The 23,480-nt window shown below is 50.1% G+C and overlaps 40 non-coding genes across 40 annotated transcripts; all 40 read right to left on the reverse strand.

Annotated features, from left to right (window-relative positions):
• Positions 1-293: 293 nt before the first annotated feature.
• Trnat-cgu (transfer RNA threonine (anticodon CGU)) lies at positions 294-365 on the reverse strand. Its single transcript has one exon. It is a non-coding gene; the product is annotated as a tRNA-Thr (tRNA).
• Positions 366-1,055: 690 nt separating this feature from the next.
• Positions 1,056-1,129, reverse strand: Trnan-guu (transfer RNA asparagine (anticodon GUU)). The gene has a single exon. It is a non-coding gene; the product is annotated as a tRNA-Asn (tRNA).
• A 334-nt stretch (positions 1,130-1,463) lies between these two features.
• On the reverse strand, positions 1,464-1,535 carry Trnat-cgu (transfer RNA threonine (anticodon CGU)). Its single transcript has one exon. It is a non-coding gene; the product is annotated as a tRNA-Thr (tRNA).
• A 690-nt stretch (positions 1,536-2,225) lies between these two features.
• Positions 2,226-2,299, reverse strand: Trnan-guu (transfer RNA asparagine (anticodon GUU)). The gene has a single exon. It is a non-coding gene; the product is annotated as a tRNA-Asn (tRNA).
• A 333-nt stretch (positions 2,300-2,632) lies between these two features.
• Trnat-cgu (transfer RNA threonine (anticodon CGU)) lies at positions 2,633-2,704 on the reverse strand. Its single transcript has one exon. It is a non-coding gene; the product is annotated as a tRNA-Thr (tRNA).
• Positions 2,705-3,394: 690 nt separating this feature from the next.
• Positions 3,395-3,468, reverse strand: Trnan-guu (transfer RNA asparagine (anticodon GUU)). Its single transcript has one exon. It is a non-coding gene; the product is annotated as a tRNA-Asn (tRNA).
• Positions 3,469-3,801: 333 nt separating this feature from the next.
• Positions 3,802-3,873, reverse strand: Trnat-cgu (transfer RNA threonine (anticodon CGU)). Its single transcript has one exon. It is a non-coding gene; the product is annotated as a tRNA-Thr (tRNA).
• Positions 3,874-4,563: 690 nt separating this feature from the next.
• Trnan-guu (transfer RNA asparagine (anticodon GUU)) lies at positions 4,564-4,637 on the reverse strand. Its single transcript has one exon. It is a non-coding gene; the product is annotated as a tRNA-Asn (tRNA).
• A 333-nt stretch (positions 4,638-4,970) lies between these two features.
• Trnat-cgu (transfer RNA threonine (anticodon CGU)) lies at positions 4,971-5,042 on the reverse strand. The gene has a single exon. It is a non-coding gene; the product is annotated as a tRNA-Thr (tRNA).
• Positions 5,043-5,732: 690 nt separating this feature from the next.
• Trnan-guu (transfer RNA asparagine (anticodon GUU)) lies at positions 5,733-5,806 on the reverse strand. The gene has a single exon. It is a non-coding gene; the product is annotated as a tRNA-Asn (tRNA).
• A 332-nt stretch (positions 5,807-6,138) lies between these two features.
• Positions 6,139-6,210, reverse strand: Trnat-cgu (transfer RNA threonine (anticodon CGU)). The gene has a single exon. It is a non-coding gene; the product is annotated as a tRNA-Thr (tRNA).
• A 690-nt stretch (positions 6,211-6,900) lies between these two features.
• Positions 6,901-6,974, reverse strand: Trnan-guu (transfer RNA asparagine (anticodon GUU)). Its single transcript has one exon. It is a non-coding gene; the product is annotated as a tRNA-Asn (tRNA).
• A 334-nt stretch (positions 6,975-7,308) lies between these two features.
• Trnat-cgu (transfer RNA threonine (anticodon CGU)) lies at positions 7,309-7,380 on the reverse strand. Its single transcript has one exon. It is a non-coding gene; the product is annotated as a tRNA-Thr (tRNA).
• Positions 7,381-8,070: 690 nt separating this feature from the next.
• Trnan-guu (transfer RNA asparagine (anticodon GUU)) lies at positions 8,071-8,144 on the reverse strand. The gene has a single exon. It is a non-coding gene; the product is annotated as a tRNA-Asn (tRNA).
• Positions 8,145-8,478: 334 nt separating this feature from the next.
• Trnat-cgu (transfer RNA threonine (anticodon CGU)) lies at positions 8,479-8,550 on the reverse strand. The gene has a single exon. It is a non-coding gene; the product is annotated as a tRNA-Thr (tRNA).
• A 690-nt stretch (positions 8,551-9,240) lies between these two features.
• Positions 9,241-9,314, reverse strand: Trnan-guu (transfer RNA asparagine (anticodon GUU)). The gene has a single exon. It is a non-coding gene; the product is annotated as a tRNA-Asn (tRNA).
• A 333-nt stretch (positions 9,315-9,647) lies between these two features.
• Positions 9,648-9,719, reverse strand: Trnat-cgu (transfer RNA threonine (anticodon CGU)). Its single transcript has one exon. It is a non-coding gene; the product is annotated as a tRNA-Thr (tRNA).
• A 690-nt stretch (positions 9,720-10,409) lies between these two features.
• On the reverse strand, positions 10,410-10,483 carry Trnan-guu (transfer RNA asparagine (anticodon GUU)). Its single transcript has one exon. It is a non-coding gene; the product is annotated as a tRNA-Asn (tRNA).
• A 333-nt stretch (positions 10,484-10,816) lies between these two features.
• Trnat-cgu (transfer RNA threonine (anticodon CGU)) lies at positions 10,817-10,888 on the reverse strand. Its single transcript has one exon. It is a non-coding gene; the product is annotated as a tRNA-Thr (tRNA).
• Positions 10,889-11,578: 690 nt separating this feature from the next.
• On the reverse strand, positions 11,579-11,652 carry Trnan-guu (transfer RNA asparagine (anticodon GUU)). Its single transcript has one exon. It is a non-coding gene; the product is annotated as a tRNA-Asn (tRNA).
• Positions 11,653-11,984: 332 nt separating this feature from the next.
• Positions 11,985-12,056, reverse strand: Trnat-cgu (transfer RNA threonine (anticodon CGU)). The gene has a single exon. It is a non-coding gene; the product is annotated as a tRNA-Thr (tRNA).
• A 690-nt stretch (positions 12,057-12,746) lies between these two features.
• Positions 12,747-12,820, reverse strand: Trnan-guu (transfer RNA asparagine (anticodon GUU)). Its single transcript has one exon. It is a non-coding gene; the product is annotated as a tRNA-Asn (tRNA).
• A 334-nt stretch (positions 12,821-13,154) lies between these two features.
• Positions 13,155-13,226, reverse strand: Trnat-cgu (transfer RNA threonine (anticodon CGU)). Its single transcript has one exon. It is a non-coding gene; the product is annotated as a tRNA-Thr (tRNA).
• Positions 13,227-13,916: 690 nt separating this feature from the next.
• Positions 13,917-13,990, reverse strand: Trnan-guu (transfer RNA asparagine (anticodon GUU)). Its single transcript has one exon. It is a non-coding gene; the product is annotated as a tRNA-Asn (tRNA).
• Positions 13,991-14,323: 333 nt separating this feature from the next.
• Positions 14,324-14,395, reverse strand: Trnat-cgu (transfer RNA threonine (anticodon CGU)). Its single transcript has one exon. It is a non-coding gene; the product is annotated as a tRNA-Thr (tRNA).
• Positions 14,396-15,085: 690 nt separating this feature from the next.
• Positions 15,086-15,159, reverse strand: Trnan-guu (transfer RNA asparagine (anticodon GUU)). The gene has a single exon. It is a non-coding gene; the product is annotated as a tRNA-Asn (tRNA).
• Positions 15,160-15,492: 333 nt separating this feature from the next.
• Trnat-cgu (transfer RNA threonine (anticodon CGU)) lies at positions 15,493-15,564 on the reverse strand. Its single transcript has one exon. It is a non-coding gene; the product is annotated as a tRNA-Thr (tRNA).
• Positions 15,565-16,254: 690 nt separating this feature from the next.
• Trnan-guu (transfer RNA asparagine (anticodon GUU)) lies at positions 16,255-16,328 on the reverse strand. Its single transcript has one exon. It is a non-coding gene; the product is annotated as a tRNA-Asn (tRNA).
• A 333-nt stretch (positions 16,329-16,661) lies between these two features.
• Positions 16,662-16,733, reverse strand: Trnat-cgu (transfer RNA threonine (anticodon CGU)). Its single transcript has one exon. It is a non-coding gene; the product is annotated as a tRNA-Thr (tRNA).
• Positions 16,734-17,423: 690 nt separating this feature from the next.
• Trnan-guu (transfer RNA asparagine (anticodon GUU)) lies at positions 17,424-17,497 on the reverse strand. The gene has a single exon. It is a non-coding gene; the product is annotated as a tRNA-Asn (tRNA).
• Positions 17,498-17,830: 333 nt separating this feature from the next.
• Positions 17,831-17,902, reverse strand: Trnat-cgu (transfer RNA threonine (anticodon CGU)). The gene has a single exon. It is a non-coding gene; the product is annotated as a tRNA-Thr (tRNA).
• A 690-nt stretch (positions 17,903-18,592) lies between these two features.
• On the reverse strand, positions 18,593-18,666 carry Trnan-guu (transfer RNA asparagine (anticodon GUU)). The gene has a single exon. It is a non-coding gene; the product is annotated as a tRNA-Asn (tRNA).
• Positions 18,667-18,998: 332 nt separating this feature from the next.
• On the reverse strand, positions 18,999-19,070 carry Trnat-cgu (transfer RNA threonine (anticodon CGU)). The gene has a single exon. It is a non-coding gene; the product is annotated as a tRNA-Thr (tRNA).
• Positions 19,071-19,760: 690 nt separating this feature from the next.
• On the reverse strand, positions 19,761-19,834 carry Trnan-guu (transfer RNA asparagine (anticodon GUU)). Its single transcript has one exon. It is a non-coding gene; the product is annotated as a tRNA-Asn (tRNA).
• Positions 19,835-20,168: 334 nt separating this feature from the next.
• Trnat-cgu (transfer RNA threonine (anticodon CGU)) lies at positions 20,169-20,240 on the reverse strand. The gene has a single exon. It is a non-coding gene; the product is annotated as a tRNA-Thr (tRNA).
• Positions 20,241-20,930: 690 nt separating this feature from the next.
• Positions 20,931-21,004, reverse strand: Trnan-guu (transfer RNA asparagine (anticodon GUU)). Its single transcript has one exon. It is a non-coding gene; the product is annotated as a tRNA-Asn (tRNA).
• A 333-nt stretch (positions 21,005-21,337) lies between these two features.
• On the reverse strand, positions 21,338-21,409 carry Trnat-cgu (transfer RNA threonine (anticodon CGU)). The gene has a single exon. It is a non-coding gene; the product is annotated as a tRNA-Thr (tRNA).
• A 690-nt stretch (positions 21,410-22,099) lies between these two features.
• On the reverse strand, positions 22,100-22,173 carry Trnan-guu (transfer RNA asparagine (anticodon GUU)). Its single transcript has one exon. It is a non-coding gene; the product is annotated as a tRNA-Asn (tRNA).
• Positions 22,174-22,506: 333 nt separating this feature from the next.
• Trnat-cgu (transfer RNA threonine (anticodon CGU)) lies at positions 22,507-22,578 on the reverse strand. The gene has a single exon. It is a non-coding gene; the product is annotated as a tRNA-Thr (tRNA).
• Positions 22,579-23,268: 690 nt separating this feature from the next.
• Trnan-guu (transfer RNA asparagine (anticodon GUU)) lies at positions 23,269-23,342 on the reverse strand. The gene has a single exon. It is a non-coding gene; the product is annotated as a tRNA-Asn (tRNA).
• Positions 23,343-23,480: the final 138 nt, after the last annotated feature.

Below are 23,480 nucleotides of genomic sequence, written 5' to 3' on the forward strand. Positions count from 1 at the left end.
CTCGTATACTTTCTGCAGGCACCTCGCAGAATGGTAGTATCTGCTTACGCCTCTTCACATGGATAACGTGCATGCACACTGTAGCGGAGCTCATTAACGAATGACATCGCCAAGCATGACATTCTACTACAAAATGCATACAAAACATTGTTCCGCCTACACATTCAGTAAACCTCTGATGCAAGTAGAGAATTCTTTATCGGTTGTAGATCTTCCCCTTCATTCAGTGCACTGCCATTTGTTAGATGCTGCTCGAGCTAGCTCTGCTCTCAGCAGCAACGTTAAAAAATGAATGCCTTCTGTGAGGGTCGAACTCACGACCCCTGGTTTACGAGACCAGTGCTCTACCACAGAGCTAAGAAGGCCGCAGCTTTGCCTTCCTGAGCTACTCCCGAATTGTCACGTCATCATACTGAATCTTACAGCCCTCGACCAGATATCGGATTTGACACACACATGCTGCTGGGGGTGTCCACCTTACCGTTTTCCAACTCTCTTCACTGTTTCACCCTTACGATCGACGACGAGCGTCAAGCCACCAAAGGTTTGCGGTCTGCGAAAAACTTGACCTAGTGCACAGCTTGTGGGATAGCGTGGCTCTACTGTGAAACGCGCCTTTCGACTCCTCTCTCCGGCTACAGTATGCTGTCGTCCACAGTGGCACTGAAGTTGCCCATTGGGCTTCATGTAAGGCGACTGCACGCCGCTCGGCCAACAGCGGCCTACTGCAGACCGACACTTAAGAGACGCCAAATGCAGATCGACATCGAGAGAGAGGCCCTGTCACATGGCACTCGCGGTGTATACGCTGAAATGAAATGTAAATAATACATCTTTTGTAGTGGTCGTCGCTCTATTGCAGTGTCACACATGCCGAATGAATAGGAAAACAGTAGAACGTCCGCATAGGGCCATGCTTTTACCTCCACTGTCACGTGGCTGAATGTGTATAACGCTGTGTGGCATCATTCAAACACAGCCAAACTGTCACTCTAGCTGTGTATCTCTATCAAAGTGGACATATGTCTTCACCTCGGTGGCGATTAAAACGATTTCGCCCCCGGGTGGGCTCGAACCACCAACCTTTCGGTTAACAGCCGAACGCGCTAGCCGATTGCGCCACGGAGGCCTTGACTTGCGGTCACTCCTGCTCTCTTTATCAATGCAACTCGTATACTTTCTGCAGGCACCTCGCAGAATGGTAGTATCTGCTTACGCCTCTTCACATGGAAAACGTGCATGCACACTGTAGCGGAGCTCATTAACGAATGACATCGCCAAGCATGACATTCTACTACAAAATGCATACAAAACAGTGTTCCGCCTACACATTCAGTAAACCTCTGATGCAAGTAGAGCATTCTTTATCGGTTGTAGAACTTCCCCTTCATTCAGTGCACTGCCATTTGTTAGATGCTGCTCGAGCTAGCTCTGCTCTCAGCAGCAAAGTTAAAAAAAATGAATGCCTTCTGTGAGGGTCGAACTCACGACCCCTGGTTTACGAGACCAGTGCTCTACCACAGAGCTAAGAAGGCCGCAGCTTTGCCTTCGTGAGCTACTCCCGAATTGTCACGTCATCATACTGAATCTTACAGCCCTCGACCAGAAGTCGGATTTGACACACACATGCTGCTGGGGGTGTCCACCTTACCGTTTTCCAACTCTCTTCACTGTTTCACCCTTACGATCGACGACGAGCGTCAAGCCACCAAAGGTTTGCGGTCTGCGAAAAACTTGACCTAGTGCACAGCTTGTGGGATAGCGTGGCTCTACTGTGAAACGCGCCTTTCGACTCCTCTCTCCGGCTACAGTATGCTGTCGTCCACAGTGGCACTGAAGTTGCCCATTGGGCTTCATGTAAGGCGACTGCACGCCGCTCGGCCAACAGCGGCCTACTGCAGACCGACACTTAAGAGACGCCAAATGCAGATCGACATCGAGAGAGAGGCCCTGTCACATGGCACTCGCGGTGTATACGCTGAAATGAAATGTAAATAATACATCTTTTGTAGTGGTCGTCGCTCTACTGCAGTGTCACACATGCCGAATGAATAGGAAAACAGTAGAACGTCCGCATAGGGCCATGCTTTTACCTCCACTGTCACGTGGCTGAATGTGTATAAGGCTGTGTGGCATCATTCAAACACAGCCTAACTGTCACTCTAGCTGTGTATCTCTATCAAAGTGGACATATGTCATCACCTCGGTGGCGATTAAAACGATTTCGCCCCCGGGTGGGCTCGAACCACCAACCTTTCGGTTAACAGCCGAACGCGCTAGCCGATTGCGCCACGGAGGCCTTGACTTGCGGTTACTCCTGCTCTCTTTATCAATGCAACTCGTATACTTTCTGCAGGCACCTCGCAGAATGGTAGTATCTGCTTACGCCTCTTCACATGGATAACGTGCATGCACACTGTAGCGGAGCTCATTACCGAATGACATCGCCAAGCATGAAATTCTACTACAAAATGCATACAAAACAGTGTTCCGCCTACACATTCAGTAAACCTCTGATGCAAGTAGAGCATTCTTTATCGGTTGTAGAACTTCCCCTTCATTCAGTGCACTGCCATTTGTTAGATGCTGCTCGAGCTAGCTCTGCTCTCAGCAGCAACGTTAAAAAAATGAATGCCTTCTGTGAGGGTCGAACTCACGACCCCTGGTTTACGAGACCAGTGCTCTACCACTGAGCTAAGAAGGCCGCAGCTTTGCCTTCGTGAGCTACTCCCGAATTGTCACGTCATCATACTGAATCTTACAGCCCTCGACCAGAAGTCGGATTTGACACACACATGCTGCTGGGGGTGTCCACCTTACCGTTTTCCAACTCTCTTCACTGTTTCACCCTTACGATCGACGACGAGCGTCAAGCCACCAAAGGTTTGCGGTCTGCGAAAAACTTGACCTAGTGCACAGCTTGTGGGATAGCGTGGCTCTACTGTGAAACGCGCCTTTCGACTCCTCTCTCCGGCTACAGTATGCTGTCGTCCACAGTGGCACTGAAGTTGCCCATTGGGCTTCATGTAAGGCGACTGCACGCCGCTCGGCCAACAGCGGCCTACTGCAGACCGACACTTAAGAGACGCCAAATGCAGATCGACATCGAGAGAGAGGCCCTGTCACATGGCACTCGCGGTGTATACGCTGAAATGAAATGTAAATAATACATCTTTTGTAGTGGTCGTCGCTCTACTGCAATGTCACACGTGCCGAATGAATAGGAAAACAGTAGAACGTCCGCATAGGGCCATGTTTTTACCTCCACTGTCACGTGGCTGAATGTGTATAAGGGTGTGTGGCATCATTCAAACACAGCCAAACTGTCACTCTAGCTGTGTATCTCTATCAAAGTGGACATATGTCTTCACCTCGGTGGCGATTAAAACGATTTCGCCCCCGGGTGGGCTCGAACCACCAACCTTTCGGTTAACAGCCGAACGCGCTAGCCAATTGCGCCACGGAGGCCTTGACTTGCGGTCACTCCTGCTCTCTTTATCAATGCAACTCGTATACTTTCTGCAGGCACCTCGCAGAATGGTAGTATCTGCTTACGCCTCTTCACATGGATAACGTGCATGCACACTGTAGCGGAGCTCATTAACGAATGACATCGCCAAGCATGACATTCTACTACAAAATGCATACAAAACAGTGTTCCGCCTACACATTCAGTAAACCTCTGATGCAAGTAGAGCATTCTTTATCGGTTGTAGAACTTCCCCTTCATTCAGTGCACTGCCATTTGTTAGATGCTGCTCGAGCTAGCTCTGCTCTCAGCAGCAACGTTAAAAGAATGAATGCCTTCTGTGAGGGTCGAACTCACGACCCCTGGTTTACGAGACCAGTGCTCTACCACAGAGCTAAGAAGGCCGCAGCTTTGCCTTCGTGAGCTACTCCTGAATTGTCACGTCATCATACTGAATCTTACAGCCCTCGACCAGATATCGGATTTGACACACACATGCTGCTGGGGGTGTCCACCTTACCGTTTTCCAACTCTCTTCACTGTTTCATCCTTACGATCGACGACGAGCGTCAAGCCACCAAAGGTTTGCGGTCTGCGAAAAACTTGACCTAGTGCACAGCTTGTGGGATAGCGTGGCTCTACTGTGAAACGCGCCTTTCGACTCCTCTCTCCGGCTACAGTATGCTGTCGTCCACAGTGGCACTGAAGTTGCCCATTGGGCTTCATGTAAGGCGACTGCACGCCGCTCGGCCAACAGCGGCCTACTGCAGACCGACACTTAAGAGACGCCAAATGCAGATCGACATCGAGAGAGAGGCCCTGTCACATGGCACTCGCGGTGTATACGCTGAAATGAAATGTAAATAATACATCTTTTGTAGTGGTCGTCGCTCTACTGCAATGTCACACGTGCCGAATGAATAGGAAAACAGTAGAACGTCCGCATAGGGCCATGTTTTTACCTCCACTGTCACGTGGCTGAATGTGTATAAGGGTGTGTGGCATCATTCAAACACAGCCAAACTGTCACTCTAGCTGTGTATCTCTATCAAAGTGGACATATGTCTTCACCTCGGTGGCGATTAAAACGATTTCGCCCCCGGGTGGGCTCGAACCACCAACCTTTCGGTTAACAGCCGAACGCGCTAGCCGATTGCGCCACGGAGGCCTTGACTTGCGGTCACTCCTGCTCCCTTTATCAATGCAACTCGTATACTTTCTGCAGGCACCTCGCAGAATGGTAGTATCTGCTTACGCCTCTTCACATGGATAACGTGCATGCACACTGTAGCGGAGCTCATTAACGAATGACATCGCCAAGCATGACATTCTACTACAAAATGCATACAAAACAGTGTTCCGCCTACACATTCAGTAAACCTCTGATGCAAGTAGAGCATTCTTTATCGGTTGTAGAACTTCCCCTTCATTCAGTGCACTGCCATTTGTTAGATGCTGCTCGAGCTAGCTCTGCTCTCAGCAGCAACGTTAAAAGAATGAATGCCTTCTGTGAGGGTCGAACTCACGACCCCTGGTTTACGAGACCAGTGCTCTACCACAGAGCTAAGAAGGCCGCAGCTTTGCCTTCGTGAGCTACTCCTGAATTGTCACGTCATCATACTGAATCTTACAGCCCTCGACCAGATATCGGATTTGACACACACATGCTGCTGGGGGTGTCCACCTTACCGTTTTCCAACTCTCTTCACTGTTTCATCCTTACGATCGACGACGAGCGTCAAGCCACCAAAGGTTTGCGGTCTGCGAAAAACTTGACCTAGTGCACAGCTTGTGGGATAGCGTGGCTCTACTGTGAAACGCGCCTTTCGACTCCTCTCTCCGGCTACAGTATGCTGTCGTCCACAGTGGCACTGAAGTTGCCCATTGGGCTTCATGTAAGGCGACTGCACGCCGCTCGGCCAACAGCGGCCTACTGCAGACCGACACTTAAGAGACGCCAAATGCAGATCGACATCGAGAGAGAGGCCCTGTCACATGGCACTCGCGGTGTATACGCTGAAATGAAATGTAAATAATACATCTTTTGTAGTGGTCGTCGCTCTACTGCAATGTCACACGTGCCGAATGAATAGGAAAACAGTAGAACGTCCGCATAGGGCCATGTTTTTACCTCCACTGTCACGTGGCTGAATGTGTATAAGGCTGTGTGGCATCATTCAAACACAGCCAAACTGTCACTCTAGCTGTGTATCTCTATCAAAGTGGACATATGTCTTCACCTCGGTGGCGATTAAAACGATTTCGCCCCCAGGTGGGCTCGAACAACCAACCTTTCGGTTAACAGCCGAACGCGCTAGCCGATTGCGCCACGGAGGCCTTGACTTGCGGTCACTCCTGCTCTCTTTATCAATGCAACTCGTATACTTTCTGCAGGCACCTCGCAGAATGGTAGTATCTGCTTACGCCTCTTCACATGGATAACGTGCATGCACACTGTAGCGGAGCTCATTAACGAATGACATCGCCAAGCATGACATTCTACTACAAAATGCATACAAAACATTGTTCCGCCTACACATTCAGTAAACCTCTGATGCAAGTAGAGAATTCTTTATCGGTTGTAGATCTTCCCCTTCATTCAGTGCACTGCCATTTGTTAGATGCTGCTCGAGCTAGCTCTGCTCTCAGCAGCAACGTTAAAAAATGAATGCCTTCTGTGAGGGTCGAACTCACGACCCCTGGTTTACGAGACCAGTGCTCTACCACAGAGCTAAGAAGGCCGCAGCTTTGCCTTCCTGAGCTACTCCCGAATTGTCACGTCATCATACTGAATCTTACAGCCCTCGACCAGATATCGGATTTGACACACACATGCTGCTGGGGGTGTCCACCTTACCGTTTTCCAACTCTCTTCACTGTTTCACCCTTACGATCGACGACGAGCGTCAAGCCACCAAAGGTTTGCGGTCTGCGAAAAACTTGACCTAGTGCACAGCTTGTGGGATAGCGTGGCTCTACTGTGAAACGCGCCTTTCGACTCCTCTCTCCGGCTACAGTATGCTGTCGTCCACAGTGGCACTGAAGTTGCCCATTGGGCTTCATGTAAGGCGACTGCACGCCGCTCGGCCAACAGCGGCCTACTGCAGACCGACACTTAAGAGACGCCAAATGCAGATCGACATCGAGAGAGAGGCCCTGTCACATGGCACTCGCGGTGTATACGCTGAAATGAAATGTAAATAATACATCTTTTGTAGTGGTCGTCGCTCTATTGCAGTGTCACACATGCCGAATGAATAGGAAAACAGTAGAACGTCCGCATAGGGCCATGCTTTTACCTCCACTGTCACGTGGCTGAATGTGTATAACGCTGTGTGGCATCATTCAAACACAGCCAAACTGTCACTCTAGCTGTGTATCTCTATCAAAGTGGACATATGTCTTCACCTCGGTGGCGATTAAAACGATTTCGCCCCCGGGTGGGCTCGAACCACCAACCTTTCGGTTAACAGCCGAACGCGCTAGCCGATTGCGCCACGGAGGCCTTGACTTGCGGTCACTCCTGCTCTCTTTATCAATGCAACTCGTATACTTTCTGCAGGCACCTCGCAGAATGGTAGTATCTGCTTACGCCTCTTCACATGGAAAACGTGCATGCACACTGTAGCGGAGCTCATTAACGAATGACATCGCCAAGCATGACATTCTACTACAAAATGCATACAAAACAGTGTTCCGCCTACACATTCAGTAAACCTCTGATGCAAGTAGAGCATTCTTTATCGGTTGTAGAACTTCCCCTTCATTCAGTGCACTGCCATTTGTTAGATGCTGCTCGAGCTAGCTCTGCTCTCAGCAGCAAAGTTAAAAAAAATGAATGCCTTCTGTGAGGGTCGAACTCACGACCCCTGGTTTACGAGACCAGTGCTCTACCACAGAGCTAAGAAGGCCGCAGCTTTGCCTTCGTGAGCTACTCCCGAATTGTCACGTCATCATACTGAATCTTACAGCCCTCGACCAGAAGTCGGATTTGACACACACATGCTGCTGGGGGTGTCCACCTTACCGTTTTCCAACTCTCTTCACTGTTTCACCCTTACGATCGACGACGAGCGTCAAGCCACCAAAGGTTTGCGGTCTGCGAAAAACTTGACCTAGTGCACAGCTTGTGGGATAGCGTGGCTCTACTGTGAAACGCGCCTTTCGACTCCTCTCTCCGGCTACAGTATGCTGTCGTCCACAGTGGCACTGAAGTTGCCCATTGGGCTTCATGTAAGGCGACTGCACGCCGCTCGGCCAACAGCGGCCTACTGCAGACCGACACTTAAGAGACGCCAAATGCAGATCGACATCGAGAGAGAGGCCCTGTCACATGGCACTCGCGGTGTATACGCTGAAATGAAATGTAAATAATACATCTTTTGTAGTGGTCGTCGCTCTACTGCAGTGTCACACATGCCGAATGAATAGGAAAACAGTAGAACGTCCGCATAGGGCCATGCTTTTACCTCCACTGTCACGTGGCTGAATGTGTATAACGCTGTGTGGCATCATTCAAACACAGCCAAACTGTCACTCTAGCTGTGTATCTCTATCAAAGTGGACATATGTCTTCACCTCGGTGGCGATTAAAACGATTTCGCCCCCGGGTGGGCTCGAACCACCAACCTTTCGGTTAACAGCCGAACGCGCTAGCCGATTGCGCCACGGAGGCCTTGACTTGCGGTCACTCCTGCTCTCTTTATCAATGCAACTCGTATACTTTCTGCAGGCACCTCGCAGAATGGTAGTATCTGCTTACGCCTCTTCACATGGAAAACGTGCATGCACACTGTAGCGGAGCTCATTAACGAATGACATCGCCAAGCATGACATTCTACTACAAAATGCATACAAAACAGTGTTCCGCCTACACATTCAGTAAACCTCTGATGCAAGTAGAGCATTCTTTATCGGTTGTAGAACTTCCCCTTCATTCAGTGCACTGCCATTTGTTAGATGCTGCTCGAGCTAGCTCTGCTCTCAGCAGCAAAGTTAAAAAAAATGAATGCCTTCTGTGAGGGTCGAACTCACGACCCCTGGTTTACGAGACCAGTGCTCTACCACAGAGCTAAGAAGGCCGCAGCTTTGCCTTCGTGAGCTACTCCCGAATTGTCACGTCATCATACTGAATCTTACAGCCCTCGACCAGAAGTCGGATTTGACACACACATGCTGCTGGGGGTGTCCACCTTACCGTTTTCCAACTCTCTTCACTGTTTCACCCTTACGATCGACGACGAGCGTCAAGCCACCAAAGGTTTGCGGTCTGCGAAAAACTTGACCTAGTGCACAGCTTGTGGGATAGCGTGGCTCTACTGTGAAACGCGCCTTTCGACTCCTCTCTCCGGCTACAGTATGCTGTCGTCCACAGTGGCACTGAAGTTGCCCATTGGGCTTCATGTAAGGCGACTGCACGCCGCTCGGCCAACAGCGGCCTACTGCAGACCGACACTTAAGAGACGCCAAATGCAGATCGACATCGAGAGAGAGGCCCTGTCACATGGCACTCGCGGTGTATACGCTGAAATGAAATGTAAATAATACATCTTTTGTAGTGGTCGTCGCTCTACTGCAGTGTCACACATGCCGAATGAATAGGAAAACAGTAGAACGTCCGCATAGGGCCATGCTTTTACCTCCACTGTCACGTGGCTGAATGTGTATAAGGCTGTGTGGCATCATTCAAACACAGCCTAACTGTCACTCTAGCTGTGTATCTCTATCAAAGTGGACATATGTCATCACCTCGGTGGCGATTAAAACGATTTCGCCCCCGGGTGGGCTCGAACCACCAACCTTTCGGTTAACAGCCGAACGCGCTAGCCGATTGCGCCACGGAGGCCTTGACTTGCGGTTACTCCTGCTCTCTTTATCAATGCAACTCGTATACTTTCTGCAGGCACCTCGCAGAATGGTAGTATCTGCTTACGCCTCTTCACATGGATAACGTGCATGCACACTGTAGCGGAGCTCATTACCGAATGACATCGCCAAGCATGAAATTCTACTACAAAATGCATACAAAACAGTGTTCCGCCTACACATTCAGTAAACCTCTGATGCAAGTAGAGCATTCTTTATCGGTTGTAGAACTTCCCCTTCATTCAGTGCACTGCCATTTGTTAGATGCTGCTCGAGCTAGCTCTGCTCTCAGCAGCAACGTTAAAAAAATGAATGCCTTCTGTGAGGGTCGAACTCACGACCCCTGGTTTACGAGACCAGTGCTCTACCACTGAGCTAAGAAGGCCGCAGCTTTGCCTTCGTGAGCTACTCCCGAATTGTCACGTCATCATACTGAATCTTACAGCCCTCGACCAGATATCGGATTTGACACACACATGCTGCTGGGGGTGTCCACCTTACCGTTTTCCAAGTCTCTTCACTGTTTCACCCTTACGATCGACGACGAGCGTCAAGCCACCAAAGGTTTGCGGTCTGCGAAAAACTTGACCTAGTGCACAGCTTGTGGGATAGCGTGGCTCTACTGTGAAACGCGCCTTTCGACTCCTCTCTCCGGCTACAGTATGCTGTCGTCCACAGTGGCACTGAAGTTGCCCATTGGGCTTCATGTAAGGCGACTGCACGCCGCTCGGCCAACAGCGGCCTACTGCAGACCGACACTTAAGAGACGCCAAATGCAGATCGACATCGAGAGAGAGGCCCTGTCACATGGCACTCGCGGTGTATACGCTGAAATGAAATGTAAATAATACATCTTTTGTAGTGGTCGTCGCTCTACTGCAATGTCACACGTGCCGAATGAATAGGAAAACAGTAGAACGTCCGCATAGGGCCATGTTTTTACCTCCACTGTCACGTGGCTGAATGTGTATAAGGGTGTGTGGCATCATTCAAACACAGCCAAACTGTCACTCTAGCTGTGTATCTCTATCAAAGTGGACATATGTCTTCACCTCGGTGGCGATTAAAACGATTTCGCCCCCGGGTGGGCTCGAACCACCAACCTTTCGGTTAACAGCCGAACGCGCTAGCCGATTGCGCCACGGAGGCCTTGACTTGCGGTCACTCCTGCTCTCTTTATCAATGCAACTCGTATACTTTCTGCAGGCACCTCGCAGAATGGTAGTATCTGCTTACGCCTCTTCACATGGATAACGTGCATGCACACTGTAGCGGAGCTCATTAACGAATGACATCGCCAAGCATGACATTCTACTACAAAATGCATACAAAACAGTGTTCCGCCTACACATTCAGTAAACCTCTGATGCAAGTAGAGCATTCTTTATCGGTTGTAGAACTTCCCCTTCATTCAGTGCACTGCCATTTGTTAGATGCTGCTCGAGCTAGCTCTGCTCTCAGCAGCAACGTTAAAAGAATGAATGCCTTCTGTGAGGGTCGAACTCACGACCCCTGGTTTACGAGACCAGTGCTCTACCACAGAGCTAAGAAGGCCGCAGCTTTGCCTTCGTGAGCTACTCCTGAATTGTCACGTCATCATACTGAATCTTACAGCCCTCGACCAGATATCGGATTTGACACACACATGCTGCTGGGGGTGTCCACCTTACCGTTTTCCAACTCTCTTCACTGTTTCATCCTTACGATCGACGACGAGCGTCAAGCCACCAAAGGTTTGCGGTCTGCGAAAAACTTGACCTAGTGCACAGCTTGTGGGATAGCGTGGCTCTACTGTGAAACGCGCCTTTCGACTCCTCTCTCCGGCTACAGTATGCTGTCGTCCACAGTGGCACTGAAGTTGCCCATTGGGCTTCATGTAAGGCGACTGCACGCCGCTCGGCCAACAGCGGCCTACTGCAGACCGACACTTAAGAGACGCCAAATGCAGATCGACATCGAGAGAGAGGCCCTGTCACATGGCACTCGCGGTGTATACGCTGAAATGAAATGTAAATAATACATCTTTTGTAGTGGTCGTCGCTCTACTGCAATGTCACACGTGCCGAATGAATAGGAAAACAGTAGAACGTCCGCATAGGGCCATGTTTTTACCTCCACTGTCACGTGGCTGAATGTGTATAAGGCTGTGTGGCATCATTCAAACACAGCCAAACTGTCACTCTAGCTGTGTATCTCTATCAAAGTGGACATATGTCTTCACCTCGGTGGCGATTAAAACGATTTCGCCCCCAGGTGGGCTCGAACAACCAACCTTTCGGTTAACAGCCGAACGCGCTAGCCGATTGCGCCACGGAGGCCTTGACTTGCGGTCACTCCTGCTCTCTTTATCAATGCAACTCGTATACTTTCTGCAGGCACCTCGCAGAATGGTAGTATCTGCTTACGCCTCTTCACATGGATAACGTGCATGCACACTGTAGCGGAGCTCATTAACGAATGACATCGCCAAGCATGACATTCTACTACAAAATGCATACAAAACATTGTTCCGCCTACACATTCAGTAAACCTCTGATGCAAGTAGAGAATTCTTTATCGGTTGTAGATCTTCCCCTTCATTCAGTGCACTGCCATTTGTTAGATGCTGCTCGAGCTAGCTCTGCTCTCAGCAGCAACGTTAAAAAATGAATGCCTTCTGTGAGGGTCGAACTCACGACCCCTGGTTTACGAGACCAGTGCTCTACCACAGAGCTAAGAAGGCCGCAGCTTTGCCTTCCTGAGCTACTCCCGAATTGTCACGTCATCATACTGAATCTTACAGCCCTCGACCAGATATCGGATTTGACACACACATGCTGCTGGGGGTGTCCACCTTACCGTTTTCCAACTCTCTTCACTGTTTCACCCTTACGATCGACGACGAGCGTCAAGCCACCAAAGGTTTGCGGTCTGCGAAAAACTTGACCTAGTGCACAGCTTGTGGGATAGCGTGGCTCTACTGTGAAACGCGCCTTTCGACTCCTCTCTCCGGCTACAGTATGCTGTCGTCCACAGTGGCACTGAAGTTGCCCATTGGGCTTCATGTAAGGCGACTGCACGCCGCTCGGCCAACAGCGGCCTACTGCAGACCGACACTTAAGAGACGCCAAATGCAGATCGACATCGAGAGAGAGGCCCTGTCACATGGCACTCGCGGTGTATACGCTGAAATGAAATGTAAATAATACATCTTTTGTAGTGGTCGTCGCTCTATTGCAGTGTCACACATGCCGAATGAATAGGAAAACAGTAGAACGTCCGCATAGGGCCATGCTTTTACCTCCACTGTCACGTGGCTGAATGTGTATAACGCTGTGTGGCATCATTCAAACACAGCCAAACTGTCACTCTAGCTGTGTATCTCTATCAAAGTGGACATATGTCTTCACCTCGGTGGCGATTAAAACGATTTCGCCCCCGGGTGGGCTCGAACCACCAACCTTTCGGTTAACAGCCGAACGCGCTAGCCGATTGCGCCACGGAGGCCTTGACTTGCGGTCACTCCTGCTCTCTTTATCAATGCAACTCGTATACTTTCTGCAGGCACCTCGCAGAATGGTAGTATCTGCTTACGCCTCTTCACATGGAAAACGTGCATGCACACTGTAGCGGAGCTCATTAACGAATGACATCGCCAAGCATGACATTCTACTACAAAATGCATACAAAACAGTGTTCCGCCTACACATTCAGTAAACCTCTGATGCAAGTAGAGCATTCTTTATCGGTTGTAGAACTTCCCCTTCATTCAGTGCACTGCCATTTGTTAGATGCTGCTCGAGCTAGCTCTGCTCTCAGCAGCAAAGTTAAAAAAAATGAATGCCTTCTGTGAGGGTCGAACTCACGACCCCTGGTTTACGAGACCAGTGCTCTACCACAGAGCTAAGAAGGCCGCAGCTTTGCCTTCGTGAGCTACTCCCGAATTGTCACGTCATCATACTGAATCTTACAGCCCTCGACCAGAAGTCGGATTTGACACACACATGCTGCTGGGGGTGTCCACCTTACCGTTTTCCAACTCTCTTCACTGTTTCACCCTTACGATCGACGACGAGCGTCAAGCCACCAAAGGTTTGCGGTCTGCGAAAAACTTGACCTAGTGCACAGCTTGTGGGATAGCGTGGCTCTACTGTGAAACGCGCCTTTCGACTCCTCTCTCCGGCTACAGTATGCTGTCGTCCACAGTGGCACTGAAGTTGCCCATTGGGCTTCATGTAAGGCGACTGCACGCCGCTCGGCCAACAGCGGCCTACTGCAGACCGACACTTAAGAGACGCCAAATGCAGATCGACATCGAGAGAGAGGCCCTGTCACATGGCACTCGCGGTGTATACGCTGAAATGAAATGTAAATAATACATCTTTTGTAGTGGTCGTCGCTCTACTGCAGTGTCACACATGCCGAATGAATAGGAAAACAGTAGAACGTCCGCATAGGGCCATGCTTTTACCTCCACTGTCACGTGGCTGAATGTGTATAAGGCTGTGTGGCATCATTCAAACACAGCCTAACTGTCACTCTAGCTGTGTATCTCTATCAAAGTGGACATATGTCATCACCTCGGTGGCGATTAAAACGATTTCGCCCCCGGGTGGGCTCGAACCACCAACCTTTCGGTTAACAGCCGAACGCGCTAGCCGATTGCGCCACGGAGGCCTTGACTTGCGGTTACTCCTGCTCTCTTTATCAATGCAACTCGTATACTTTCTGCAGGCACCTCGCAGAATGGTAGTATCTGCTTACGCCTCTTCACATGGATAACGTGCATGCACACTGTAGCGGAGCTCATTACCGAATGACATCGCCAAGCATGAAATTCTACTACAAAATGCATACAAAACAGTGTTCCGCCTACACATTCAGTAAACCTCTGATGCAAGTAGAGCATTCTTTATCGGTTGTAGAACTTCCCCTTCATTCAGTGCACTGCCATTTGTTAGATGCTGCTCGAGCTAGCTCTGCTCTCAGCAGCAACGTTAAAAAAATGAATGCCTTCTGTGAGGGTCGAACCCACGACCCCTGGTTTACGAGACCAGTGCTCTACCACTGAGCTAAGAAGGCCGCAGCTTTGCCTTCGTGAGCTACTCCCGAATTGTCACGTCATCATACTGAATCTTACAGCCCTCGACCAGAAGTCGGATTTGACACACACATGCTGCTGGGGGTGTCCACCTTACCGTTTTCCAACTCTCTTCACTGTTTCACCCTTACGATCGACGACGAGCGTCAAGCCACCAAAGGTTTGCGGTCTGCGAAAAACTTGACCTAGTGCACAGCTTGTGGGATAGCGTGGCTCTACTGTGAAACGCGCCTTTCGACTCCTCTCTCCGGCTACAGTATGCTGTCGTCCACAGTGGCACTGAAGTTGCCCATTGGGCTTCATGTAAGGCGACTGCACGCCGCTCGGCCAACAGCGGCCTACTGCAGACCGACACTTAAGAGACGCCAAATGCAGATCGACATCGAGAGAGAGGCCCTGTCACATGGCACTCGCGGTGTATACGCTGAAATGAAATGTAAATAATACATCTTTTGTAGTGGTCGTCGCTCTACTGCAATGTCACACGTGCCGAATGAATAGGAAAACAGTAGAACGTCCGCATAGGGCCATGTTTTTACCTCCACTGTCACGTGGCTGAATGTGTATAAGGGTGTGTGGCATCATTCAAACACAGCCAAACTGTCACTCTAGCTGTGTATCTCTATCAAAGTGGACATATGTCTTCACCTCGGTGGCGATTAAAACGATTTCGCCCCCGGGTGGGCTCGAACCACCAACCTTTCGGTTAACAGCCGAACGCGCTAGCCGATTGCGCCACGGAGGCCTTGACTTGCGGTCACTCCTGCTCTCTTTATCAATGCAACTCGTATACTTTCTGCAGACACCTCGCAGAATGGTAGTATCTGCTTACGCCTCTTCACATGGATAACGTGCATGCACACTGTAGCGGAGCTCATTAACGAATGACATCGCCAAGCATGACATTCTACTACAAAATGCATACAAAACAGTGTTCCGCCTACACATTCAGTAAACTTCTGATGCAAGTAGAGCATTCTTTATCGGTTGTAGAACTTCCCCTTCATTCAGTGCACTGCCATTTGTTAGATGCTGCTCGAGCTAGCTCTGCTCTCAGCAGCAACGTTAAAAGAATGAATGCCTTCTGTGAGGGTCGAACTCACGACCCCTGGTTTACGAGACCAGTGCTCTACCACAGAGCTAAGAAGGCCGCAGCTTTGCCTTCGTGAGCTACTCCTGAATTGTCACGTCATCATACTGAATCTTACAGCCCTCGACCAGATATCGGATTTGACACACACATGCTGCTGGGGGTGTCCACCTTACCGTTTTCCAACTCTCTTCACTGTTTCATCCTTACGATCGACGACGAGCGTCAAGCCACCAAAGGTTTGCGGTCTGCGAAAAACTTGACCTAGTGCACAGCTTGTGGGATAGCGTGGCTCTACTGTGAAACGCGCCTTTCGACTCCTCTCTCCGGCTACAGTATGCTGTCGTCCACAGTGGCACTGAAGTTGCCCATTGGGCTTCATGTAAGGCGACTGCACGCCGCTCGGCCAACAGCGGCCTACTGCAGACCGACACTTAAGAGACGCCAAATGCAGATCGACATCGAGAGAGAGGCCCTGTCACATGGCACTCGCGGTGTATACGCTGAAATGAAATGTAAATAATACATCTTTTGTAGTGGTCGTCGCTCTACTGCAATGTCACACGTGCCGAATGAATAGGAAAACAGTAGAACGTCCGCATAGGGCCATGTTTTTACCTCCACTGTCACGTGGCTGAATGTGTATAAGGGTGTGTGGCATCATTCAAACACAGCCAAACTGTCACTCTAGCTGTGTATCTCTATCAAAGTGGACATATGTCTTCACCTCGGTGGCGATTAAAACGATTTCGCCCCCGGGTGGGCTCGAACCACCAACCTTTCGGTTAACAGCCGAACGCGCTAGCCGATTGCGCCACGGAGGCCTTGACTTGCGGTCACTCCTGCTCTCTTTATCAATGCAACTCGTATACTTTCTGCAGGCACCTCGCAGAATGGTAGTATCTGCTTACGCCTCTTCACATGGATAACGTGCATGCACACTGTAGCGGAGCTCATTAACGAATGACATCGCCAAGCATGACATTCTACTACAAAATGCATACAAAACAGTGTTCCGCCTACACATTCAGTAAACCTCTGATGCAAGTAGAGCATTCTTTATCGGTTGTAGAACTTCCCCTTCATTCAGTGCACTGCCATTTGTTAGATGCTGCTCGAGCTAGCTCTGCTCTCAGCAGCAACGTTAAAAGAATGAATGCCTTCTGTGAGGGTCGAACTCACGACCCCTGGTTTACGAGACCAGTGCTCTACCACAGAGCTAAGAAGGCCGCAGCTTTGCCTTCGTGAGCTACTCCTGAATTGTCACGTCATCATACTGAATCTTACAGCCCTCGACCAGATATCGGATTTGACACACACATGCTGCTGGGGGTGTCCACCTTACCGTTTTCCAACTCTCTTCACTGTTTCATCCTTACGATCGACGACGAGCGTCAAGCCACCAAAGGTTTGCGGTCTGCGAAAAACTTGACCTAGTGCACAGCTTGTGGGATAGCGTGGCTCTACTGTGAAACGCGCCTTTCGACTCCTCTCTCCGGCTACAGTATGCTGTCGTCCACAGTGGCACTGAAGTTGCCCATTGGGCTTCATGTAAGGCGACTGCACGCCGCTCGGCCAACAGCGGCCTACTGCAGACCGACACTTAAGAGACGCCAAATGCAGATCGACATCGAGAGAGAGGCCCTGTCACATGGCACTCGCGGTGTATACGCTGAAATGAAATGTAAATAATACATCTTTTGTAGTGGTCGTCGCTCTACTGCAGTGTCACACATGCCGAATGAATAGGAAAACAGTAGAACGTCCGCATAGGGCCATGCTTTTACCTCCACTGTCACGTGGCTGAATGTGTATAAGGCTGTGTGGCATCATTCAAACACAGCCTAACTGTCACTCTAGCTGTGTATCTCTATCAAAGTGGACATATGTCATCACCTCGGTGGCGATTAAAACGATTTCGCCCCCGGGTGGGCTCGAACCACCAACCTTTCGGTTAACAGCCGAACGCGCTAGCCGATTGCGCCACGGAGGCCTTGACTTGCGGTTACTCCTGCTCTCTTTATCAATGCAACTCGTATACTTTCTGCAGGCACCTCGCAGAATGGTAGTATCTGCTTACGCCTCTTCACATGGATAACGTGCATGCACACTGTAGCGGAGCTCATTACCGAATGACATCGCCAAGCATGAAATTCTACTACAAAATGCATACAAAACAGTGTTCCGCCTACACATTCAGTAAACCTCTGATGCAAGTAGAGCATTCTTTATCGGTTGTAGAACTTCCCCTTCATTCAGTGCACTGCCATTTGTTAGATGCTGCTCGAGCTAGCTCTGCTCTCAGCAGCAACGTTAAAAAAATGAATGCCTTCTGTGAGGGTCGAACTCACGACCCCTGGTTTACGAGACCAGTGCTCTACCACTGAGCTAAGAAGGCCGCAGCTTTGCCTTCGTGAGCTACTCCCGAATTGTCACGTCATCATACTGAATCTTACAGCCCTCGACCAGAAGTCGGATTTGACACACACATGCTGCTGGGGGTGTCCACCTTACCGTTTTCCAACTCTCTTCACTGTTTCACCCTTACGATCGACGACGAGCGTCAAGCCACCAAAGGTTTGCGGTCTGCGAAAAACTTGACCTAGTGCACAGCTTGTGGGATAGCGTGGCTCTACTGTGAAACGCGCCTTTCGACTCCTCTCTCCGGCTACAGTATGCTGTCGTCCACAGTGGCACTGAAGTTGCCCATTGGGCTTCATGTAAGGCGACTGCACGCCGCTCGGCCAACAGCGGCCTACTGCAGACCGACACTTAAGAGACGCCAAATGCAGATCGACATCGAGAGAGAGGCCCTGTCACATGGCACTCGCGGTGTATACGCTGAAATGAAATGTAAATAATACATCTTTTGTAGTGGTCGTCGCTCTACTGCAATGTCACACGTGCCGAATGAATAGGAAAACAGTAGAACGTCCGCATAGGGCCATGTTTTTACCTCCACTGTCACGTGGCTGAATGTGTATAAGGGTGTGTGGCATCATTCAAACACAGCCAAACTGTCACTCTAGCTGTGTATCTCTATCAAAGTGGACATATGTCTTCACCTCGGTGGCGATTAAAACGATTTCGCCCCCGGGTGGGCTCGAACCACCAACCTTTCGGTTAACAGCCGAACGCGCTAGCCGATTGCGCCACGGAGGCCTTGACTTGCGGTCACTCCTGCTCTCTTTATCAATGCAACTCGTATACTTTCTGCAGGCACCTCGCAGAATGGTAGTATCTGCTTACGCCTCTTCACATGGATAACGTGCATGCACACTGTAGCGGAGCTCATTAACGAATGACATCGCCAAGCATGACATTCTACTACAAAATGCATACAAAACATTGTTCCGCCTACACATTCAGTAAACCTCTGATGCAAGTAGAGAATTCTTTATCGGTTGTAGATCTTCCCCTTCATTCAGTGCACTGCCATTTGTTAGATGCTGCTCGAGCTAGCTCTGCTCTCAGCAGCAACGTTAAAAAATGAATGCCTTCTGTGAGGGTCGAACTCACGACCCCTGGTTTACGAGACCAGTGCTCTACCACAGAGCTAAGAAGGCCGCAGCTTTGCCTTCCTGAGCTACTCCCGAATTGTCACGTCATCATACTGAATCTTACAGCCCTCGACCAGATATCGGATTTGACACACACATGCTGCTGGGGGTGTCCACCTTACCGTTTTCCAACTCTCTTCACTGTTTCACCCTTACGATCGACGACGAGCGTCAAGCCACCAAAGGTTTGCGGTCTGCGAAAAACTTGACCTAGTGCACAGCTTGTGGGATAGCGTGGCTCTACTGTGAAACGCGCCTTTCGACTCCTCTCTCCGGCTACAGTATGCTGTCGTCCACAGTGGCACTGAAGTTGCCCATTGGGCTTCATGTAAGGCGACTGCACGCCGCTCGGCCAACAGCGGCCTACTGCAGACCGACACTTAAGAGACGCCAAATGCAGATCGACATCGAGAGAGAGGCCCTGTCACATGGCACTCGCGGTGTATACGCTGAAATGAAATGTAAATAATACATCTTTTGTAGTGGTCGTCGCTCTATTGCAGTGTCACACATGCCGAATGAATAGGAAAACAGTAGAACGTCCGCATAGGGCCATGCTTTTACCTCCACTGTCACGTGGCTGAATGTGTATAACGCTGTGTGGCATCATTCAAACACAGCCAAACTGTCACTCTAGCTGTGTATCTCTATCAAAGTGGACATATGTCTTCACCTCGGTGGCGATTAAAACGATTTCGCCCCCGGGTGGGCTCGAACCACCAACCTTTCGGTTAACAGCCGAACGCGCTAGCCGATTGCGCCACGGAGGCCTTGACTTGCGGTCACTCCTGCTCTCTTTATCAATGCAACTCGTATACTTTCTGCAGGCACCTCGCAGAATGGTAGTATCTGCTTACGCCTCTTCACATGGAAAACGTGCATGCACACTGTAGCGGAGCTCATTAACGAATGACATCGCCAAGCATGACATTCTACTACAAAATGCATACAAAACAGTGTTCCGCCTACACATTCAGTAAACCTCTGATGCAAGTAGAGCATTCTTTATCGGTTGTAGAACTTCCCCTTCATTCAGTGCACTGCCATTTGTTAGATGCTGCTCGAGCTAGCTCTGCTCTCAGCAGCAAAGTTAAAAAAAATGAATGCCTTCTGTGAGGGTCGAACTCACGACCCCTGGTTTACGAGACCAGTGCTCTACCACAGAGCTAAGAAGGCCGCAGCTTTGCCTTCGTGAGCTACTCCCGAATTGTCACGTCATCATACTGAATCTTACAGCCCTCGACCAGAAGTCGGATTTGACACACACATGCTGCTGGGGGTGTCCACCTTACCGTTTTCCAACTCTCTTCACTGTTTCACCCTTACGATCGACGACGAGCGTCAAGCCACCAAAGGTTTGCGGTCTGCGAAAAACTTGACCTAGTGCACAGCTTGTGGGATAGCGTGGCTCTACTGTGAAACGCGCCTTTCGACTCCTCTCTCCGGCTACAGTATGCTGTCGTCCACAGTGGCACTGAAGTTGCCCATTGGGCTTCATGTAAGGCGACTGCACGCCGCTCGGCCAACAGCGGCCTACTGCAGACCGACACTTAAGAGACGCCAAATGCAGATCGACATCGAGAGAGAGGCCCTGTCACATGGCACTCGCGGTGTATACGCTGAAATGAAATGTAAATAATACATCTTTTGTAGTGGTCGTCGCTCTACTGCAGTGTCACACATGCCGAATGAATAGGAAAACAGTAGAACGTCCGCATAGGGCCATGCTTTTACCTCCACTGTCACGTGGCTGAATGTGTATAAGGCTGTGTGGCATCATTCAAACACAGCCTAACTGTCACTCTAGCTGTGTATCTCTATCAAAGTGGACATATGTCATCACCTCGGTGGCGATTAAAACGATTTCGCCCCCGGGTGGGCTCGAACCACCAACCTTTCGGTTAACAGCCGAACGCGCTAGCCGATTGCGCCACGGAGGCCTTGACTTGCGGTTACTCCTGCTCTCTTTATCAATGCAACTCGTATACTTTCTGCAGGCACCTCGCAGAATGGTAGTATCTGCTTACGCCTCTTCACATGGATAACGTGCATGCACACTGTAGCGGAGCTCATTACCGAATGACATCGCCAAGCATGAAATTCTACTACAAAATGCATACAAAACAGTGTTCCGCCTACACATTCAGTAAACCTCTGATGCAAGTAGAGCATTCTTTATCGGTTGTAGAACTTCCCCTTCATTCAGTGCACTGCCATTTGTTAGATGCTGCTCGGGCTAGCTCTGCTCTCAGCAGCAACGTTAAAAAAATGAATGCCTTCTGTGAGGGTCGAACTCACGACCCCTGGTTTACGAGACCAGTGCTCTACCACTGAGCTAAGAAGGCCGCAGCTTTGCCTTCGTGAGCTACTCCCGAATTGTCACGTCATCATACTGAATCTTACAGCCCTCGACCAGATATCGGATTTGACACACACATGCTGCTGGGGGTGTCCACCTTACCGTTTTCCAAGTCTCTTCACTGTTTCACCCTTACGATCGACGACGAGCGTCAAGCCACCAAAGGTTTGCGGTCTGCGAAAAACTTGACCTAGTGCACAGCTTGTGGGATAGCGTGGCTCTACTGTGAAACGCGCCTTTCGACTCCTCTCTCCGGCTACAGTATGCTGTCGTCCACAGTGGCACTGAAGTTGCCCATTGGGCTTCATGTAAGGCGACTGCACGCCGCTCGGCCAACAGCGGCCTACTGCAGACCGACACTTAAGAGACGCCAAATGCAGATCGACATCGAGAGAGAGGCCCTGTCACATGGCACTCGCGGTGTATACGCTGAAATGAAATGTAAATAATACATCTTTTGTAGTGGTCGTCGCTCTATTGCAGTGTCACACATGCCGAATGAATAGGAAAACAGTAGAACGTCCGCATAGGGCCATGCTTTTACCTCCACTGTCACGTGGCTGAATGTGTATAACGCTGTGTGGCATCATTCAAACACAGCCAAACTGTCACTCTAGCTGTGTATCTCTATCAAAGTGGACATATGTCATCACCTCGGTGGCGATTAAAACGATTTCGCCCCCGGGTGGGCTCGAACCACCAACCTTTCGGTTAACAGCCGAACGCGCTAGCCGATTGCGCCACGGAGGCCTTGACTTGCGGTTACTCCTGCTCTCTTTATCAATGCAACTCGTATACTTTCTGCAGGCACCTCGCAGAATGGTAGTATCTGCTTACGCCTCTGCACATGGATAACGTGCATGCACACTGTAGCGGAGCTCATTACCGAATGATATCGCCAAGCATGACGTTCTACTACAAAATGCATACAAAACAGTGTTCCGCCTACACATTCAGTAAACCTCTGATGCAAGTAGAGCATTCTTTATCGGTTGTAGAACTTCCCCTTCATTCAGTGCACTGCCATTTGTTAGATGCTGCTCGAGCTAGCTCTGCTCTCAGCAGCAACGTTAAAAAAATGAATGCCTTCTGTGAGGGTCGAACTCACGACCCCTGGTTTACGAGACCAGTGCTCTACCACTGAGCTAAGAAGGCCGCAGCTTTGCCTTCGTGAGCTACTCCCGAATTGTCACGTCATCATACTGAATCTTACAGCCCTCGACCAGATATCGGATTTGACACACACATGCTGCTGGGGGTGTCCACCTTACCGTTTTCCAAGTCTCTTCACTGTTTCACCCTTACGATCGACGACGAGCGTCAAGCCACCAAAGGTTTGCGGTCTGCGAAAAACTTGACCTAGTGCACAGCTGGTGGGATAGCGTGGCTCTACTGTAAGACGCGCCTTTCGACTCCTCTCTCCGGCTACAGTATGCTGTCGTCCACAGTGGCACTGAAGTTGCCCATTGGGCTTCATGTAAGGCGACTGCACGCCGCTCGGCCAACAGCGGCCTACTGCAGACCGACACTTAAGAGACGCCAAATGCAGATCGACATCGAGAGAGAGGCCCTGTCACATGGCACTCGCGGTGTATACGCTGAAATGAAATGTAAATAATACATCTTTTGTAGTGGTCGTCGCTCTATTGCAGTGTCACACATGCCGAATGAATAGGAAAACAGTAGAACGTCCGCATAGGGCCATGCTTTTACCTCCACTGTCACGTGGCTGAATGTGTATAACGCTGTGTGGCATCATTCAAACACAGCCAAACTGTCACTCTAGCTGTGTATCTCTATCAAAGTGGACATATGTCTTCACCTCGGTGGCGATTAAAACGATTTCGCCCCCGGGTGGGCTCGAACCACCAACCTTTCGGTTAACAGCCGAACGCGCTAGCCGATTGCGCCACGGAGGCCTTGACTTGCGGTCACTCCTGCTCTCTTTATCAATGCAACTCGTATACTTTCTGCAGGCACCTCGCAGAATGGTAGTATCTGCTTACGCCTCTTCACATGGAAAACGTGCATGCACACTGTAGCGGAGCTCATTAACG

Source organism: Schistocerca cancellata, unplaced genomic scaffold (assembly GCF_023864275.1).
Source record: "Schistocerca cancellata isolate TAMUIC-IGC-003103 unplaced genomic scaffold, iqSchCanc2.1 HiC_scaffold_826, whole genome shotgun sequence".
In the NCBI taxonomy this organism is placed as follows: domain Eukaryota; kingdom Metazoa; phylum Arthropoda; class Insecta; order Orthoptera; family Acrididae; genus Schistocerca; species Schistocerca cancellata.